Source organism: Papio anubis, chromosome 1 (genome assembly GCF_008728515.1).
Source record: "Papio anubis isolate 15944 chromosome 1, Panubis1.0, whole genome shotgun sequence".
Classification (NCBI taxonomy): Eukaryota; Metazoa; Chordata; class Mammalia; order Primates; family Cercopithecidae; genus Papio; species Papio anubis.
In genome coordinates this window covers 168,446,924-168,465,966 of record NC_044976.1, presented here as the reverse complement: position 1 = coordinate 168,465,966, position 19,043 = coordinate 168,446,924, and the positions used below count along the sequence as shown (strand labels likewise).

At 37.7% G+C, this 19,043-nt stretch overlaps 1 long non-coding RNA gene across 2 annotated transcripts in view; it reads left to right on the top strand.

The window, feature by feature from the left end:
* Positions 1–7,791, top strand: part of LOC110741621 — a 31,169-nt gene extending 23,378 nt beyond the window's left edge. Inside the window, exons 2-4 of one of the 2 annotated variants that reach the window (XR_002518135.2) lie at positions 1,755–1,880; positions 4,763–4,986; positions 5,134–7,791. This is a non-coding gene — a long non-coding RNA (uncharacterized LOC110741621). Of the gene's footprint in view, positions 1–1,754; positions 4,987–5,133 lie in introns of both variants that reach the window. The other variant, XR_002518134.2, reaches the window with a different exon arrangement.
* The last annotated feature ends 11,252 nt before the right edge of the window (positions 7,792–19,043 follow it).

The following is a 19,043-nucleotide window of genomic DNA, read 5'->3' as shown; positions in this document are numbered from 1 at the left end:
AGATTACATTTTGGGAAGGTGGTAGGAGCCTGTGGAGAACTGGTTGCTGTAGCAGGGGCTGAAGTGTGGGGTGGGTGGGCTAAGAAGACCTATAATGGTGCATGTGAAGTGCCAATACAGTGATGCTTCAGGAACATGTGAATAAGGGTTGAGGATGGTAAGAGGCATGCTCTAGGACGAGGTGTGTGGTTATTGATATGCTACTCCTTTGCCAAGATCCAGCCCTCCTTTGCAGAACCCAGATACATTTTGACAGTCTCTGTTAAAAATATTCAAAATTCATTCTTCCTTTCCCCTCACAATCATTTATAATAAAAATCATTATAAATGATTTTATATTATGATATAGAGTTAATTTATTAGCCCTTCAAGCTTATTTTTTAAAATCACAAGTTTTAAGACCATTTGAGATTAAACATATACAAATAATTTTTCTTTCAAAATGTAAAAATCCATTAATATGAAAACATACGGTATATGTTTCATGAAACAAAGCAGAAAATGTAATTACTTATAAATAATCTTTAGTTTGATTCTATTCTCATCATAGCCTACATTCTCCATTGTAACTCTTGAAAATGGAAACCTGCTTTTCCAGTATCCATGTAAAGGAAAGGCAATGAAGAGGTCATCTAATTCCAGCTCCGCTGGCAGCTACAACTCTCTCCAGCTGGAGACTCAGAGGGAGTCAGGAGAATCATTTATTAGAGTAGATATTCGATGTGTAGTGTCATAAACTAATCAATACTATATTAGCTGCTGCTGACCATCCCAGCTCTATTATCTGTGAAATGGCCTGGCATGATATTGGACCCAGGGGAAACGGGAGGAAAGCCTCTGGTCAAAGGATGCTTTCTTTTACTCTACAGAGAGATGTAAAATGCATATAAATGAATGTTTAAATATTTGATTTAAGCATTTGGTTTTATTGGTTTGAAAATACTATGTGTTTTATTATATCAGTAAGAAATCTTTTCAAAGAAAGATTATGGAAAGCCTTTTCAGCATGTGTGATCCCCCCAAAAAAGATGCTTGTATTGTTTTTTTAGTCATTCCCAACAATTAATACTACTGAGTCCTAATGAAGAGGATTATAAAATGTTCCCTTACTTGTGACCACTTCAAATCAGAAGGTGTGTCTGATTTCTTCACCCATTAAGCAGGCATAATAATCATGCTTTAGTTTAGTATACATGAGATTTAGAACAGTGCTTGGCATATAGTAAGCTCTCAGAATGGTAGCTGTTAATATTATTATGTTTATATGTTGTAACCCGCTTTCATTACCATATGCTTGTTTGAATCTAGGCAGTAAAAACATCCAAATATTCCAAGCAAATAACAGGCTAAATAAAGATGCTATTAACAATACTACAACTATAGTTAATAACATACTGCATGCTTGAAAATCACTAAAAGAGTAGAATTGAAGTGTTCTCACCACAAAAAAGTAAGCATATGTTAATTAGCTACGTTTAGCCATTCCACAATGTATTCATATTTCAAAACATGTTGTACACCATAAATGTATACAATTTTTGTCTATTAAAAATAAATTTAAAAAACCAAACCAATAATAAACAAGAACACAACTATTTTTAAAACTAAAACTTTAACACCAAAGGCAATGCATAATTTTGAAAATGAAGTATGTGGAAAATTTAAGCCATATCTTCAATTATTTCTCAAATATCCTCAATGTATATATTATAGGCAAAATGTACCAGAAACAAATTTCTTCATTTATTCAGCAGGTCTTTAGTGAATTTCTACAATGTGTTAATGCATTAGGTGCAGAAGATTCATCAGTGATCAAGACAGTCAGAGTCCCTGTCATCAGTGGACTTCAAGTATAATAAGAAAGACAAGACAGTGAAAAAGTAAGCACATATATAAACAAGGTAACTATGGACTATGGACTGTAATTAGAGTTTAGGAAAAATAAACATAATGAGATAGACAATGTCTGTGGGAGGCTACTCTAGAGGGAGGTTAGTGAAGACTTCTCCGAGGAGGTGACGTCTTTGCCAAACGTTGAGAATGAGAATGTCAGTCAAGTGAAATGGGGGTAAGAGGAGAGGAGGTAGAGAAAGCATTTCAAATAGAAAGATCAGCACATGCAAAGGCCTAGAGGAAGAAAAAAATTTGGTGTGTTCAAACAATACACAGGAAGGAAGACCATGTTCTTGCACTATTGTGAATGAGGGGAGTGTTGTGCAGAGTGAGGTTGAATAGGGCACAAACCCATGGTTAGAAACTTGGTTTTATTCTGAGAGAAGCAGGATAACATTGAAGGATTTTAAGCAAGGGATAATGCAATCTAACTTATCTTTTTAAATATCTGACTATTTTATGGGGAATGAGTAATTGGTGTTGTGGGAGTGATATGAAACAGAAAACCAATTCAGAGACTGTGGAAGGAGTCCTGGAAAGAGACCGTGCCTGGAATATGGTGACTGTACAGATGGAGAGCAGTGAAGTGACTTGAGATGCATTTTGGATCTGTAGGACTTGTTGATGGCTTAGAAAGAATGGGGAAAGAAAGAGTCGTTGATTTTGGCTTGAATAATTCAGTGGACTGTGGTTCCGTTTCCTGAGTTGGGAAAGACTTGGGGGAAGAGCTATGTTTTTGTCTTATGAGATGCCTATTACACATTCAAGAGGAGTTTGCAAGTAGGTGGTGGTGAAGTGTGGACTTTGATTTAGGTATAAATTTGAAATTTGTTATCATAGATGATATTTAAAAGTGCAGGAATGAATGTGACCACCCAAGGATGCTGCTGAAGAAATACGTGTAATAAGAACAAAAAAAGTGGTCATGGATTTGGCAACAAAAGGTTGTTGGCAACCGTAATAGATTGAAAAGTGACTTGAAAATAAGAAAGTAGAACTAGCAGATGTAGACAATCCATTCAGGGAGTTTTGTTGAGGAAAGAAGGAGAAAAAGAAAGTGTTTGCTGGATTGGGGACTATGAGGTTAAGAGAGTTTTTGTTTTTTTAAGATGGAAGATCATGAAAATATGTGGGAGACAGTAAAAATATATGTAAAAATATATGGGAGATACTGAAAAAATATGTAGAAATGATCTCACAGAGAGAACGGGTGGATGGTAGGGCATGGGGAGATGGCTGAGGCTGTGCAATTCTTGAGAAGGTGAGAGGGTTGGAGCAAAAGCACCTGTGGAAACAATTTCTTTTGATAGGTGTAAAGACACTTAAAATTGCAAATAGAAAACATTTGCAGAATTGATTTGCACTATGAAGGAATTCTAATCTAGTAGTTTCTATTTTTTTAATGACTCTGAGGCAACATCCTCATCTGAGAGGATAGAGAGGAGGTTTAAGGAGAAAGGAAGGTCATCTTGGAAGGGGAAAAAGGAACTTACTTGAGAAAAATTTTAACGTTGCTGGGGATTGGTGTCTGATCATTTTAGGTCTGTTATCATGAAGTTATGGTGAAACCAAGAAGCCAATGTGTGATATTTTTTAGATTCAGCTGCTGAGTGGCAGGTAGAGAAGAAGAAGAGAACAAAAAAAGGTTCCCAGTTAAATACAAGGGAATGAAATATGACGAGGAAGTTGAGGGTGTTTTTGAGAGAATGATTATAGTCATGGATCTTGACATCTAGTTTGAATAAGAAGGAAAATGAACAGGATGGGAATGAAAAAGTAGTGAGGCCAGGGATGAAGGTTAGAGTGAAGTTGAATGAATGAACATTCTAGAGTGAGCTAGAAGAAGAGAAGGATCAAAGTGGTAGGTTTCAAATGGAAATTTTGGTGGTGACTCATTTACTGACATTTACAAGGTGTCAGTTGTAACAACAGGAAAGGTTGGCTAAAGTGGAAGAGAACTATATGGAGGTGAAATAGAAGAACTGGTAAACCAAGGTTTCTGATGAGACATTACGTGGTTGCTGAAGTCTGAAGGAATGATAAATGGTGTAGGGGTAGAAGAAATGCAGGGAGTCAGCAATGTCTTCAATAAGTGGGAGGGCCACATGAATGAAGTCCATAGAGGAGAGCACAAGAAGGTGGGTGGCATAGCAAGATAGCGTAGCTTCAGAGGAGCTGTGGGTTTTGAAAGCTTTTGGAGGAATAAACTGTTTAGAAGCAGCTATGTGGGTCAAAAAGAACACCGGCTCCTTTTCTGTCCCTGAGACAGCTGCAGAGAAGAATTTTAGATAAGCACAGTGCAAAGGGTCATTTAAAGAAAACATGAAAATATGAGTAGGTTTGTTGGTCACAAATCTGAAGTTTCAGAAGGCACATTGAATAGGTGAAGGAGGAGTAGGAAAGGGTTACTTGGGAAAGGTAACAGTATGTCACTCCTGTCCATACTGAATGTTTTGAAAAACTTGGATTTCAGAGAGTAATCGACTGTTCTCTTCTGAGTGCTGATGAGGGATATAGAACACAAACCAGGCATACCCAGATATTAGACACTGACATGCCCAGAGAAAATGTATGTAAAAACCACTCCATGACACAGAATTGCATAAATGTTTGAAATCTTTGAACTATCACTCATGTGTATTGTGGAATGTTTGCATGATTACATCTTAGGTTGCAGCATTTACTTAAGGAGTCTCATTGGATTCTCACTTCTGTTCTATGGGGGATCAGTTTTTAGGCTGGACTAGACTTGAAAATTTCTCTTGTCACTGAGAGGAGCTGGGTAGAAACAGAATGAAACTTTCAGGTTAGAATAGAAAACACGTGTTTAATGGCTGGTTATAGGCATTGTTTTTTTTTCATATTGCAGTGTAGAGGGCAAAATATCTCCTTAGGAAACAGTGGACTAAGACTCTGTTATTTTGAATTTGAATTCTGCGTGATGGTAGACACAGAACCTGGATTAGTGCCGTCATACAAAAAATTGGCCACAACAACACACATATGGGAAAAGAACAGCATTGTCAGGAACAAATGGACACTAAGAGAAAGAAGAAAACAGAGGCAAGAGGCTCCAGGCTTCGCTAATTGCTAGTGAGTAGATTTAATACAAGAACATCACTATTTATAGGGTTTTTTTGTGTGTAATTATGCTAATGCATGTACAGTAACCTTTTAAATTTTAGTTTCTTAATGTCGGTTGTTATGCTCAACCACTTTTGTTTTCCTTCCCTTCTAAAGTCCCAAGACAAAGAATATCTCTCAATACTATTGAATATAGATGTCTGGACTGAATTGAGCTTACATGACAACTGCAGTCAAGATTCTGCAACTCAGAATGGGCAAACCAGGTAAGCGGTGCCATTTTTAGAACGTTGTTTTAATAAGGTTTATCCCTGTCTGGGTCGGCTGCATTTTACATTTGTAATCATCAGGCTGTGAGTGTGAAGAGTTATTGCCATGACAACCAGGACTGACTGACTTGCCTTTCAGAAATGGTAACGATTCAGCATGTTTGTAGATGATACCTGTGGTTCTCAATGACTTTCTAGAAGGTCATATGGTTTTGGCAGATGTTCCCAGTGGTGTGGAAAGACTACTGGATGAGAAAAAATGTGAACTGTGTTCTAGTCCTCCCTCTCGTTGAACCAGGTGTATAGCCTCGGGCAAATCTCCGCCTATTGGGGGCCTCAGTTTCTTCATCCATTTAATAGGAAGCTATAGCTAGTTTATATAGTCTTTAAGATTGTTTACAGTTCCAAATTTCTCTGATTTCTTAGACTTATATATTTATGAGACTGTTGAGCAAGATAGTCTATCTACTCACTCCATAATCCTGTCTTCACTTTTAAACGTTTTGTTAATTCTGTATTTCTAAATCTTACTTTCAGAACTGTTTTGAATCACAAAGAAAAACACTTTCTTAATTTTATAATTTTTGATCCAGCTTACTCTCCAGATTTTTATTTTTTAAAAAACCAAACAGCTCCAAACACTTGCAGATTAAAAATTATCCAAGTAGAAAGAACAGGTCTAAAAATGTGTTGAGCAATTGCAGCTTGATTGGGATACAAGTGTAATTTTTCAAGGTAATAGATTTGAACGTCTAACTCATTTGATACACATGTGTACACTGGATTTTAAAAAAAATATCGAAGCCTGCACTTCAACCAGTAGTTGATTATTTTGATTATTGTTCGCAATAAAAACATGAACTAACTGCTTGGCGAATGTGTTCTTTGTTCTTCTTGGCTGCGTATAGTGGCTGGCAATCCTTTTTAACCATCATATATAATAGCTATCTAACTCCTGATTTTTGTGTAACATAAAGCAGTGTTTCATAATGAATCATTTTGTCTGTTCGTGTTCAAGTGCCCTATCTATTCTATCATTTGAAAAGCTAGTTATGATAGTATGGTTTCAATTGTCAGACATTCTCTTTATTCGAAAAAAATAGGTTGACCCACATTTAGATGTTTTCCTACTCAAAGGACTTTGAAAGAACTTTTATATAACACTTAGTCATTGCCCTTTTCACAGTCCCTCTTCCACTGCTTCTAATTAGGCTCCTTGGTAGCTGGAATCATCATTTCCCTGGCATGAAGGCACATGGTACCAACACGTTTGTTGTTTGATTTGGAGGGTCAAATATGGACTTGCTTCTTTTGGCCCACCTTACTGTTGTGCCTTTTGCAGGTGGAATTGACTTAGGTTTGTCTTTTCACTTTGGCCTTTCTTATCTGTTCACGTTTTCATCTTTATTTCCTAGTCTTCTTCCTCTATTCTCTGACATTCACCTAATCTAACCCCTTTTTTCAGGTCTTCCAATGTTTCCCTTTCTCGTGCCTTAAGTGTTTCTAGACTTGCATCTGAATTTATGTGCTTATCTTGATCTTTTCTCAGTTTATAATACTTATAAGCTCATGTCTTCATAGCAAGGTGGGCTTCATGGGCACAGGACCTATGCAGGTACACGCTTAGAGGGACCCCACACTTGGTTTAGTGCTCTGCTCTTACCATCTTATTTTTTAAAATATGTTTTGAACAAGAACCTCTGCCTGTTCATTTTATACTGGTCCCCACAAATTAGGTAGCTGTTTCTGATTGTAGTTATTTTTTTCCCCTTCTAGTTGGGTAAGTGGTTTTTGTTTTAATCTTGAATTATTTTTCATTCCTCATAACATTTTTAATTTATTCCCTTTCCATGGCACACTATTCTGACTGCTATTTTAATGTAGTCATATTAGCTCCTTTTATTTCTCACATCCTTCAGGAACATTTAGCTTTATAGAAAAAATTATATATGGTCAACTTTTTATTAGCCACCCTGACTAAGGAAGAAGAGAATGAGAGAATCAATAAAGATTACAGTTTGCAAAGGGAATAATTTTGGGAGCACACTGTATGGTTTTTCCCTTTGTGAGACTTATCTTTTTATACTTGTTTGCTCAGGTTAATTGGTTTGCACTTCCTGAATTGACAATAATTGGTGGTTGGGGGAGCCTGCTGAGTGGCAGAGGTTAGCTAACCTGAGGTTAAATATCTCTACTAACAAAGGAGATTGATTGTTCTCATATTTTCCATTTTTAGACAAAAGAAATGAATCATTTTTTGCTTTTCAGTTTTGCTTGAGGAGATTAGTAGGATGTAAAGACTTTTCTAATAATATTAAAACACCTTTTTTGGTTTTGACAAACCAAATGTCCTATCCTTATCTTTTTATCTGGTGGCAGTCTGAATCAATTTACCCTGCGATCCTGTCTGCTGGGAAACATTGAAATAGTAAGGAAGTCTGATGTGCCTCTAGGTTAATCCAGCTGCCTGGGTGTCAGTTATTATTATTATTTCATTGAAAACATTTTATATCACTTATTAGGTGCCAGGCACTGTTCTATATACTTAAAAATACATAAAAAATACAAAAAACTAGCTGGGCAGTGGCCCGAGAGCCTGTAGTCCCAGCTAGCAGGAAACTGAGGCAAAGAGAATGGCATGAACCCAGGGCCGGAGCTTGCAGTGAGCTGAGATCATGCACCCCAGCCACAGAAGCGACAGAGAGCAAGACTACATCTCAAAAAAAAAAACAAAAAACAAATTGATTTAATCCTATAAGGTAGGTACTATTAATTATCCTAGTATAGTTTAAGAAACTGAGGGGCAAGTAAGTTATATGACTTTCCCAGATACTGCCATTTAATGTTAGAATGAGAATTTGCACCGGGGCAGCCTAATTCAAGCTCATGTGCCTACACCCGATATCATGCTGCTGTTCTTTTATTTTTATTTCTTAAAATTTTATCTATTCAGCCCCTTAGAGAGTTGGGAGCCTGGATAACTGATGGAATAAAGACTTATCATGGTAAAGGACTTTCTAAAAGTCTCTATTTCTTTACTTTTCTTCAGTTGGCAATACATAATAATAATGTAAGTGATTCACAATATGTAAACATCTAAACACACCTAGATACTAAAACTGCATGTGACTCTAAAGTGAAAATATCTGAGAAGCCACCTGGATCTTACCGAGACCAATACTTGACAGTATATTCCTGGGGACTAACGTTAAAGAGATGCTTCACTAACTGTCACAATCCCTTTTGGAAACTTGTGATCACAGCTGGTGACATTCCTGACATCTTTTATCTGTTCCTATACTTTTTCTTTTGGCTAGACATTACAGAGTGTGGAGTTAGATGGCTGATCAATGTGCTGCATCAGAATCAATAGATCTCAGTAAGCATTCCATTAGGCCCAGGAGCCTTTCCATTTCTCAGTTCTGTCTGGGCTTTGCACATTCTTTCATGAAAAAAGAGAGTTTGGGGATTATTTTCTCCACCTGTAGTTTCTCCTGGACAAATGAATCCCCTATCATTATAGAAATTTAGTCAATAAAACTGTCAGAATTCTTAAAACATTGACAGTAGAGCCAAGTTCAGTGTACTTAACCTCTGTAGTAAGTTCTGAGTGTGAAATATAAGAGGAGGAAACGATATTTATAAGAAAGTGCTTTGAAGTTAAAAAAAACAAAAAACCACAAGGTAAAAATATTAGATGATAGAAAGGAATCATGAACTTGGAAGCTGGGAGAACTGGGTTCATGGCTTGGTTTTGCCACTGAGAATTCTGGTTAGTTAAATCTCTGCAAAATGAATGAATTTAACCTGATAATTGTTAGTGTTCAGAACAATTAACCTGATAATTGTTAGTGTCCAAATGCCACATTTTTAAACTTTAAATAATTTTAATCCCACAAGCCCATTTCTATCCCAGGTTCCCAGGCAGATAGACACCTATGGAATTTGCATGTTCCAAAGTGGTATGAGAAATGGCATAGGACTGTTAGTATGGCCTCTACTCCTTTCTTTTTCTAGCACCTAAGCATCAAGGGTGGGAAGGGAGATTGAAAGTGCAAGTCTGAAAGGAAAAAAAAGAAGGTGAAACCAGTCTGCGGGAGAAATGACTGGGAATTTAGAAGGAGCAGGCACCCACGACAGAAGAGAAGACACGAAGTGAGAGAAGGCTGCTTCTTGCCAAGGCACTTTGAAGAACGGGACATCTTATCACTTTTCAGTTGTCTGAACTCCTCTGTCCCCAGACTTTCAGTAAAATTGCACCTGTTTTGTTGGTGGAAATCAGTGAAAAGAAAATGAGTTCTGTGTCTAGTTCAGTTTACAGCAGAGGCAAGAGGATGCCTGAAGTAGATGGCAAGGAGTGAAAGGAGAGTGTGCATGGAAGCAGCGAGTCAGAGCCAGAGTTTATCATGAAAGTCTGAGTCTTTGCAAACATGGTTCAAGCACAGTCCATAAAATTTCATCAAACTCTCAGTCTCAAAAATTTGTGTAGGAAGAGCCTGACATGAATCCTGCAAATACATGATTATTATTCTCAGACATATCTAAGGACATCTGAAAATATAAAATTTATAGTGATATTGCTTAAACTACATTTTTGAATATCTCACTTACACATACATGTATTACCTATATTGTGTACTATTAATTACACCTTCATTGATTTTTAAAAATTTTATTCTTTTGTTTTAAGTTTAGATGTGGATGCATTTTCTAAAACCTACAAGATTACCCAAACAGAACAGATTGAATTTCAAGGTTAGGAAGTTTTTCTAATAATAATTTATGGTCCAAGTATAATGTGATGAAGTGTGCTTATAGGTACCAACCTGAGACTATGTTTGGCAAGAGTTGAATAAAAAAATGGGGGAAATGATTTCTAGCCTTGTTAGAAATGTCCTCAGAATACATTAATTGTTATTTCTAAAGAATGCTGCATTGTATATATGCAGATATTTTTCAGCCAAATTGCTTAATTTGTAGAGATTTCATATCACATAAAATTTGTTTCTTATGCATTTTCTCCTGAAACCATAAGACTAGCTTCTCTCTTAATTTCGAAGAAAAATGTTAAAAACCTTTATTATGATGGTACAATTCATGAAACAATGTAAATTTTACATTTTCACCTTTGAGCGTTATTTTTCCCCAAGCCTCTGCCTCTTTTGAGTATTTGCAAAGCTCTGCAAATGACAGGCGCATCCACAATGCAAAGAATAATCTTTCTTTGGGGCTGTTCCTGGGGTAGGGATTATTGGCGTCTTCACTGAATATTTAACTTCCTCAAAATTGCTTATCTGTGCTGTGGATCAGTGCAAGATCTGGGTGAGCTGTCGCTACTTTACATAATTAAGTTTTTCTTGCCAAAAAAAGAGAAAGTAACAAAATATGAAGCAAAAGAAGCCGAAAGTTGGACTTTTGAAACATTTTCCCTTCTTGTTATTTTCTCATTGAAAATAACCTGAAACAAAAGCAAAATATTTGAGATTTAGGAGGGAGTTTATGCAGATCAGTGAGGTCGACAGCTCACATTTTCTTGCAAAACTCTTGAGAATTTTCCTCCGCAAAATCCTCCGCAGTCAGTGATAAGTAGTAAATGCCATAAAGAAAACAATTTCCCATTGTTCAAGAACTGACTGGTGAGGTATGTGGGTGAAGCGAAAAAGAGGGTAGGGAGAGAAGTTCTACTGTAGGGAAACTAATGCCAGACAGAGCTACTAACTCAAATGTACTGAAATGATAGATAATTCAAGCTTCTCATGTCACTTTAAATTAGTAAAAAATCACTGCATAGGATTTGTGCTTAATCCCATTATTTATATGTAGAAAGTAGGCCCCAGAATTAGGCTGACATGTACTTTTAATGCATAGATAGGATATCTACTCACTTTCTAGGCATGTGTGGATGAAACAGACTTTGCTTGCTTAGTTGCACATCATTCTTACTTCCCTGTCTTTTGAGTGGGCTAGCGTACCCTATGGAATCCCCTCCCCTGTATTTATTGAATGCTCTAATGTATGGGGGTGTCTTTTCCTGGTTAGTGTAATAGGGAAAATTGCATTTGCTTATCTATTGCAAATGAAAATCATCTGGGGAATATAAAGAGCATTTTCAATTCTGCTACCATTATTTCAGAAGCAATCAAATGCAGAGGAATGAAAGTCAAACACGGAGAAAAAGCTGATAGATTGGGCAATCTGCATGGCTCTCTGGGACCATCATTATTTCTGTGTTCAAGAGGAAAATGCACATTTGAAAGATGGTAAATTCCATCACATGCAATCAATCATTCATCTCCTCTAGCAACAATAATTGTGGAGGAGATAGCGTTCACACATTAACTATGTAGTCGTCCCTGCTTGTTTGTTAGTTTGTTTGTTTCAAGGCATACTAAATCTTATGCAACATTATGTGGACATCTCAGATGATTTTGAGATATTGGTACTCAGTACCAATCACCTGCAAATGATGAGGTCAAAGTAAACACTGCAACCTCAAAGGGCAAGATACTTAGCATTGTCTTTCATCTAAAACATTTTGTCCTTTCATTCCAGATTTTAAAAATAGGTTATCTGTCTGCATTTCATGCATTTTTTTCTGTCTTTATAATCTGAAGGTGATTTTATTAATACAGTAAATCTTGGTCAAGTGATACTTTAGGAAGATGCTTTTTCTGGGTAAACTAAAAGCCTGACGTGGCTCTTCCTGATGTTCTTCAATATTTTATTAGCAATGTGTCTCCTTACCCCCTTCCTATTCATAGTCTCTCTCAGATTAATGATATAAAGCAGCTGGTAGGGTTGTCAAAACTGGGTTTCCATTAGAAACAATCTCTGAGAATGTGGTGTATTTTCTCCCTTATTTTTCTCATTATTAGATGTCTCAAGCTCAAAGGCCCATATGGCAGTTTGGAGAAAGATATATCCTGTTCAAAACCAATGTTCTGAGAATTTGAGAGCCGTGAAATCGGATATCATAGTTTTTACACTTTTTTAAAGCTCTCAATTGTGAATTCTGGGTTTCTCTTTTTCTTTCAAACTCTGAAAAAAGCCCAATCTCTAACAGCACCTCCCCTCCCACCCCCTTCTGGTACTGGCTGTAGCAATACTAGGAAGGGAAGAGTGTCTTATAGGAGGTGGTGACACATTTATACCTCAGTCTTCATGCTTGGCAAAAAGCGATTTAGTCACCGTTAACTTCTTTAATTATTGATGGTTCAGAACATTTTTTCTTATCTTTTATTTGTAACACTTTTCCCTAAATAAAAGTGAGGCTGGATATTCAAATTATTATTTAGTGCAAGAAACTAAAAATAGCTTTCCCTCTTTTTAGATTTCTTTTGACAAGAGAGATGGTACATTACATATGTATATTTTACCTTAATAAAAAGACTGTAAAAAAAGAAAATTAATGAGAAAAATAGAAAGAAAGGTAGGAAAGGCATAGTCGGGGATATGACACTTTAGAATCTCCTACCTTAGAATGGGACAGAAGGAGAGTGTTAGTAAAAACGAGGAGGCTGGGCGCGGTAGCTCACGCCTGTAATCCTAGCAATTTGGGAGGCCGAGGTGGGCCAATCACCTGAAGTGAGGAGTTCAAGACCAGCCTGGCTAACATGGTGAAACCCCATCTCTACTAAAAATACAGAAAATTAGCTGGGCGTGGTAGCAGGCCCCTATAATCCCAGCTATTCAGGAGGCTGAGGCAGGAGAATCTCTTGAACCCAGGAGGCGGAGGTTGCAGTGAGCTGAGATCCACCCATTGCACTCCAGCCTGGGCAACAAGAGCGAAACTCCAACTCAGAAAGAAAAAAAAAAAAAAAAAGACGGTCGTTCCCTGCTTTATTTGATGTAATCTAAAAGCTCCTATCATTTCCTCTTTTAAAAACCTTTTATTGAAATACAATATACACACAGAAAAGGGCACATATCATAAGTACATAGCTGGATGCATTTTCACAAACTCACACACCAGGTAGTCAATACCCCAGATCAAAAAAAAAAAAAAAAGCAGGCCTAACAGCATCCAGAAGCCCTCCTCGTATTTCCTTCCAGTTACTACCCCTCACTCCCAAGGGTGACTGCTATCCCAGCTTCCAGCAGCATAGCCTGTTTTTGTCATTCGGCATATATAAATGAAAAATATTATATATACTATATAGAGAGTATATATTTATAAAGAAATAGTATATATATGTCTAGATATCTCATATATAGTGTATGTTCTGTCTATATTACATAGTGCATACAGTATATGACATATACTATATATAATACTGTAAATAGTATATATTATATCTGTATATACTAGTATACTATATATAATAAATGGGATAATGCAGAATACACTCTTTTTTTTTTTAAATTTATTTATTATTATTATACTGTAAGTTGTAGGGTACATGTGCATAACGTGCAGGTTTGTTACATATGTATACTTGTGCCCTGTTGGTGTGCTGCACCCATCAACTCGTCATTTACATCAGGTATAACTCCCAATGCAATCCCTCCCCCATCCCCCCTCCCCATGATAGGCCCCGGTGTGTGATGTTCCCCTTCCCGAGTCCAAGTGATCTCATTGTTCAGTTCCCACCTATGAGTGAGAACATGCGGTGTTTGGTTTTCTGTTCTTGTGATAGTTTGCTAAGAATGATGGATTCCAGCTGCATCCATGTCCCTACAAAGGACACAAACTCATCCTTTTTTATGGCTGCATAGTATTCCATGGTGTATATGTGCCACATTTTCTTAATCCAATCTGTCACTGATGGACATTTGGGTTGATTCCAAGTCTTTGCAATTGTGAATAGTGCTGCAATAAACATACGTGTGCATGTGTCTTTAGAGCAGCATAATTTATAATCCTTTGGGTATATACCCAGTAATGGGATGGCTGGGTCATATGGTACATCTAGTTCTAGATCCTTGAGGAATCGCCATACTGTTTTCCATAATGGTTGAACTAGTTTACAATCCCACCAACAGTGTAAAAGTGTTCCTATTTCTCCACATCCTCTCCAGCACCTGTTGTTTCCTGACTTTTTAATGATCGCCATTCTAACTGGTGTGAGATGGTATCTCATTGTGGTTTTGATTTGCATTTCTCTGATGGCCAGTGATGATGAGCATTTTTTCATGTGTTTGTTGGCTGTATGAATGTCTTCTTTTGAGAAATGTCTATTCATATCCTTTGCCCACTTTTTGATGGGGTTGTTTGTTTTTTTCTTGTAAATTTGTTTGAGTTCTTTGTAGGTTCTGGATATTAGCCCTTTGTCAGATGAGTAGATTGCAAACATTTTCTCCCATTCTGTAGGTTGCCTGTTCACTCTGATGGTAGTTTCTTTTGCTGTGCAGAAGCTCTTTAGTTTAATGAGATCCCATTTGTCAATTTTGGCTTTTGCTGCCGTTGCTTTTGGTGTTTTAGACATGAAGTCTTTGCCCATGCCTATGTCCTGAATGGTACTACCTAGGTTTTCCTCTAGGATTTTTATGGTATTAGGTCTAACATTTAAGTCTCTAATCCATCTTGAATTAATTTTCGTATAAGGAGTAAGGAAAGGATCCAGTTTCAGCTTTCTACTTATGGCTAGCCAATTTTCCCAGCACCATTTATTAAATAGGGAATCCTTTCCCCATTTCTTGTTTTTCTCAGGTTTGTCAAAAATCAGATGGCTGTAGATGTGTGGTACTATTTCTGAGGACTCTGTTCTGTTCCATTGGTCTATATCTCTGTTTTGGTACCAGTACCATGCTGTTTTGGTTACTGTAGCCTTGTAGTATAGTTTGAAGTCAGGTAGCGTGATGCCTCCAGCTTTGTTCTTTTGACTTAGGATTGTCTTGGAGATGCGGGCTCTTTTTTGGTTCCATATGAACTTTAAAGCAGTTTTTTCCAATTCTGTGAAGAAACTCATTGGTAGCTTGATGGGGATGGCATTGAATCTATAAATTACCTTGGGCAGTATGGCCATTTTCACGATATTGATTCTTCCTATCCATGAGCATGGTATGTTCTTCCATTTGTTTGTGTCCTCTTTTATTTCAGTGAGCAGTGGTTTGTAGTTCTCCTTGAAGAGGTCCTTTACATCCCTTGTAAGTTGGATTCCTAGGTATTTGATTCTCTTTGAAGCAATTGTGAATGGAAGTTCATTCATGATTTGGCTCTCTGTTTGTCTGTTACTGGTGTATAAGAATGCTTGTGATTTTTGCACATTAATTTTGTATCCTGAGACTTTGCTGAAGTTGCTTATCAGCTTAAGGAGATTTTGGGCTGAGACAATGGGGTTTTCTAAATATACAATCATGTCATCTGCAAACAGGGACAATTTGACTTCTTCTTTTCCTAACTGAATACCCCTGATTTCTTTCTCTTGCCTAATTGCCCTAGCCAGAACTTCCAACACTATGTTGAATAGGAGTGGTGAGAGAGGGCATCCCTGTCTTGTGCCAGTTTTCAAAGGGAATTTTTCCAGTTTTTGCCCATTCAGTATGATATTGGCTGTGGGTTTGTCATAAATAGCTCTTATTATTTTGAGGTACGTTCCATCAATACTGAATTTATTGAGCGTTTTTAGCATGAAGGGCTGTTGAATTTTGTCAAAAGCCTTTTCTGCATCTATTGAGATAACCATGTGGTTCTTGTCTTTGGTTCTGTTTATATGCTGGATTATGTTTATTGATTTGCGAATGTTGAACCAGCCTTGCATCCCAGGGATGAAGCCCACTTGATCATGGTGGATAAGCTTTTTGATGTGTTGCTGAATCCGGTTTGCCAGTATTTTATTGAGGATTTTTGCATCGATGTTCATCAGGGATATTGGTCTAAAATTCTCTTTTTTTGTTGTATCTCTGCCAGGCTTTGGTATCAGGATGATGTTGGCCTCATAAAATGAGTTAGGGAGGATTCCCTCTTTTTCTATTGATTGGAATAGTTTCAGAAGGAATGGTACCAACTCCTCCTTGTACCTCTGGTAGAATTCAGCTGTGAATCCATCTGGTCCTGGACTTTTTTTGGTTGGTAGGCTATTAATTGTTGCCTCAATTTCAGAGCCTGCTATTGGTCTATTCAGGGATTCAACTTCTTCCTGGTTTCGTCTTGGAAGAGTGTAAGTGTCCAGGAAATTATCCATTTCTTCTAGATTTTCCAGTTTATTTGCGTAGAGGTGTTTATAGTATTCTCTGATGGTAGTTTGTATTTCTGTGGGGTCGGTGGTGATATCCCCTTTATCATTTTTAATTGCGTCAATTTGATTCTTCTCTCTTTTCTTCTTTATTAGTCTTGCTAGTGGTCTGTCAATTTTGTTGATCTTTTCAAAAAACCAACTCCTGGATTCGTTGATTTTTTGGAGGGTTTTTTGTGTCTCTACCTCCTTCAGTTCTGCTCTGATCTTAGTTATTTCTAGCCTTCTGCTAGCTTTCGAATGTGTTTGCTCTTGCTTCTCTAATTCTTTTAATTGCGATGTTAGAGTGTCAATTTTAGACCTTTCCTGCTTTCTCTTGTGGGCATTTAGTGCTATAAATTTCCCTCTACACACTGCTTTAAATGTGTCCCAGAGATTCTGGTATGTTGTATCTTTGTTCTCATTGGTTTCAAAGAACATCTTTATTTCTGCCTTCATTTCGTTATGTACCCAGTAGTCATTCAGGAGCAGGTTGTTCAGTTTCCATGTAGTTGAGCGGTTTTGATTGAGTTTCTTAGTCCTGAGTTCTAGTTTGATTGCACTGTGGTCTGAGAGACAGTTTGTAATAATTTCTGTTCTTGTACATTTGCTGAGGAGTGCTTTACTTCCAATTACGTGGTCAATTTTGGAATAAGTACGATGTGGTGCTGAGAAGAATGTATATTCTGTTGATTTGGGGTGGAGAGTTCTATAGATGTCTATTAGGTCTGCTTGCTGCAGAGATGAGTTCAATTCCTGGACATCCTTGTTAACTTTCTGTCTCGTTGATCTGTCTAATGTTGACAGTGGAGTGTTGAAGTCTCCCATTATTATTGTATGGGAGTCTAAGTCTCTTTGTAAGTCTCTAAGGACTTGCTTTATGAATCTGGGTGCTCCTGTATTGGGTGCATATATATTTAGGATAGTTAGCTCTTCCTGTTGAATTGATCCCTTTACCATTATGTAATGGCCTTCTTTGTCTCTTTTGATTTTTGATGGTTTAAAGTCTGTTTTATCAGAGACTAGGATTGCAACCCCCGCTTTTTTTTGTTCTCCATTTGCTTGGTAAATCTTCCTCCATCCCTTTATTTTGAGCCTATGTATGTCTCTGCGTGTGAGATGGGTCTCCTGAATACAGCAGACTGATGGGTCTTGACTCTTTATCCAGTTTGCCAGTCTGTGTCTCTTAATTGGAGCATTTAGTCCATTTACATTTAAGGTTAAGATTGTTATGTGTGAACTTGATCCTGCCATTATGATATTAACTGGTTATTTTGCTCATTAGTTGATATAGTTTCTTCCTAGCCTCGATGGTCTTTACATTTTGGCATGTTTTTGAGATGGCTGGTACCGGTTGTTCCTTTCCATGTTTAGTACTTCCTTCAGGGTCTCTTGTAAGGCAGGCCTAGTGGTGACAAAATCTCTAAGCATTTGCTTATCTGTAAAGGATTTTATTTCTCCTTCACTTATGAAACTTAGTTTGGCTGGATATGAAATTCTGGGTTTAAAATTCTTTTCTTTAAGAATGTTGAATATTGGCCCCCACTCTCTTCTGGCTTGTAGAGTTTCTGCCGAGAGATCTGCTGTGAGTCTGATGGGCTTCCCTTTGTGGGTAACCCGACCTTTCTCTCTGGCTGCCCTTAAGATTTTTTCCTTCATTTCAACTTTGGTGAATCTGGCAATTATGTGTCTTGGAGTTGCTCTTCTCGAGGAGTATCTTTGTGGCGTTCTCTGTATTTCCTGGATTTGAATGTTGGCCTGCCCTACTAGGTTGGGGAAGTTCTCCTGGATGATATCCTGAAGAGTGTTTTCCAACTTGGTTCCATTTTCCCCCTCACTTTCAGGCACCCCAATCAGACGGAGATTTGGTCTTTTTACATAATCCCATACTTCTTGCAGGCTTTGTTCATTTCTTTTTCTTCTTTTTTCTTTTGGTTTCTCTTCTCGCTTCATTTCATTCATTTGATCCTCAATCGCTGATACTCTTTCTTCCAGTTGATCGAGTCGGTTACTGAAGCTTGTGCATTTGTCACGTATTTCTCGTGTCATGCTTTTCATCTCTTTCATTTCGTTTATGACCTTCTCTGCATTAATTAGTCTAGCCGTCAATTCTTCCACTTTTTTTTCAAGATTTTTAGTTTCTTTGCGCTGGGTACGTAATTCCTCCTTTAGCTCTGAGAAATTTGATGGACTGAAGCCTTCTTCTCTCATCTCGTCAAAGTCATTCTCCGTCCAGCTTTGATCCGTTGCTGGCGATGAGCTGCGCTCCTTTGCCGGGGGAGATGCGCTCTTGTTTTTTGAATTTCCAGCTTTTCTGCCCTGCTTTTTCCCCATCTTTGTGGTTTTATCTGCCTCTGGTCTTTGATGATGGTGATGTACTGATGGGGTTTTGGTGTAGGTGTCCTTCCTGTTTGATAGTTTTCCTTCTAACAGTCAGGACCCTCAGCTGTAGGTCTGTTGGAGATTGCTTGAGGTCCACTCCAGACCCTGTTTGCCTGGGTATCAGCAGCAGAGACTGCAGAAGATAGAATATTTCTGAACAGCAAGTGTACCTGTCTGATTCTTGCTTTGGAAGCTTCCTCTCAGGGGTGTACTCCACCCTGTGAGGTGTGGGGTGTCAGACTGCCCCTAGTGGGGGATGTCT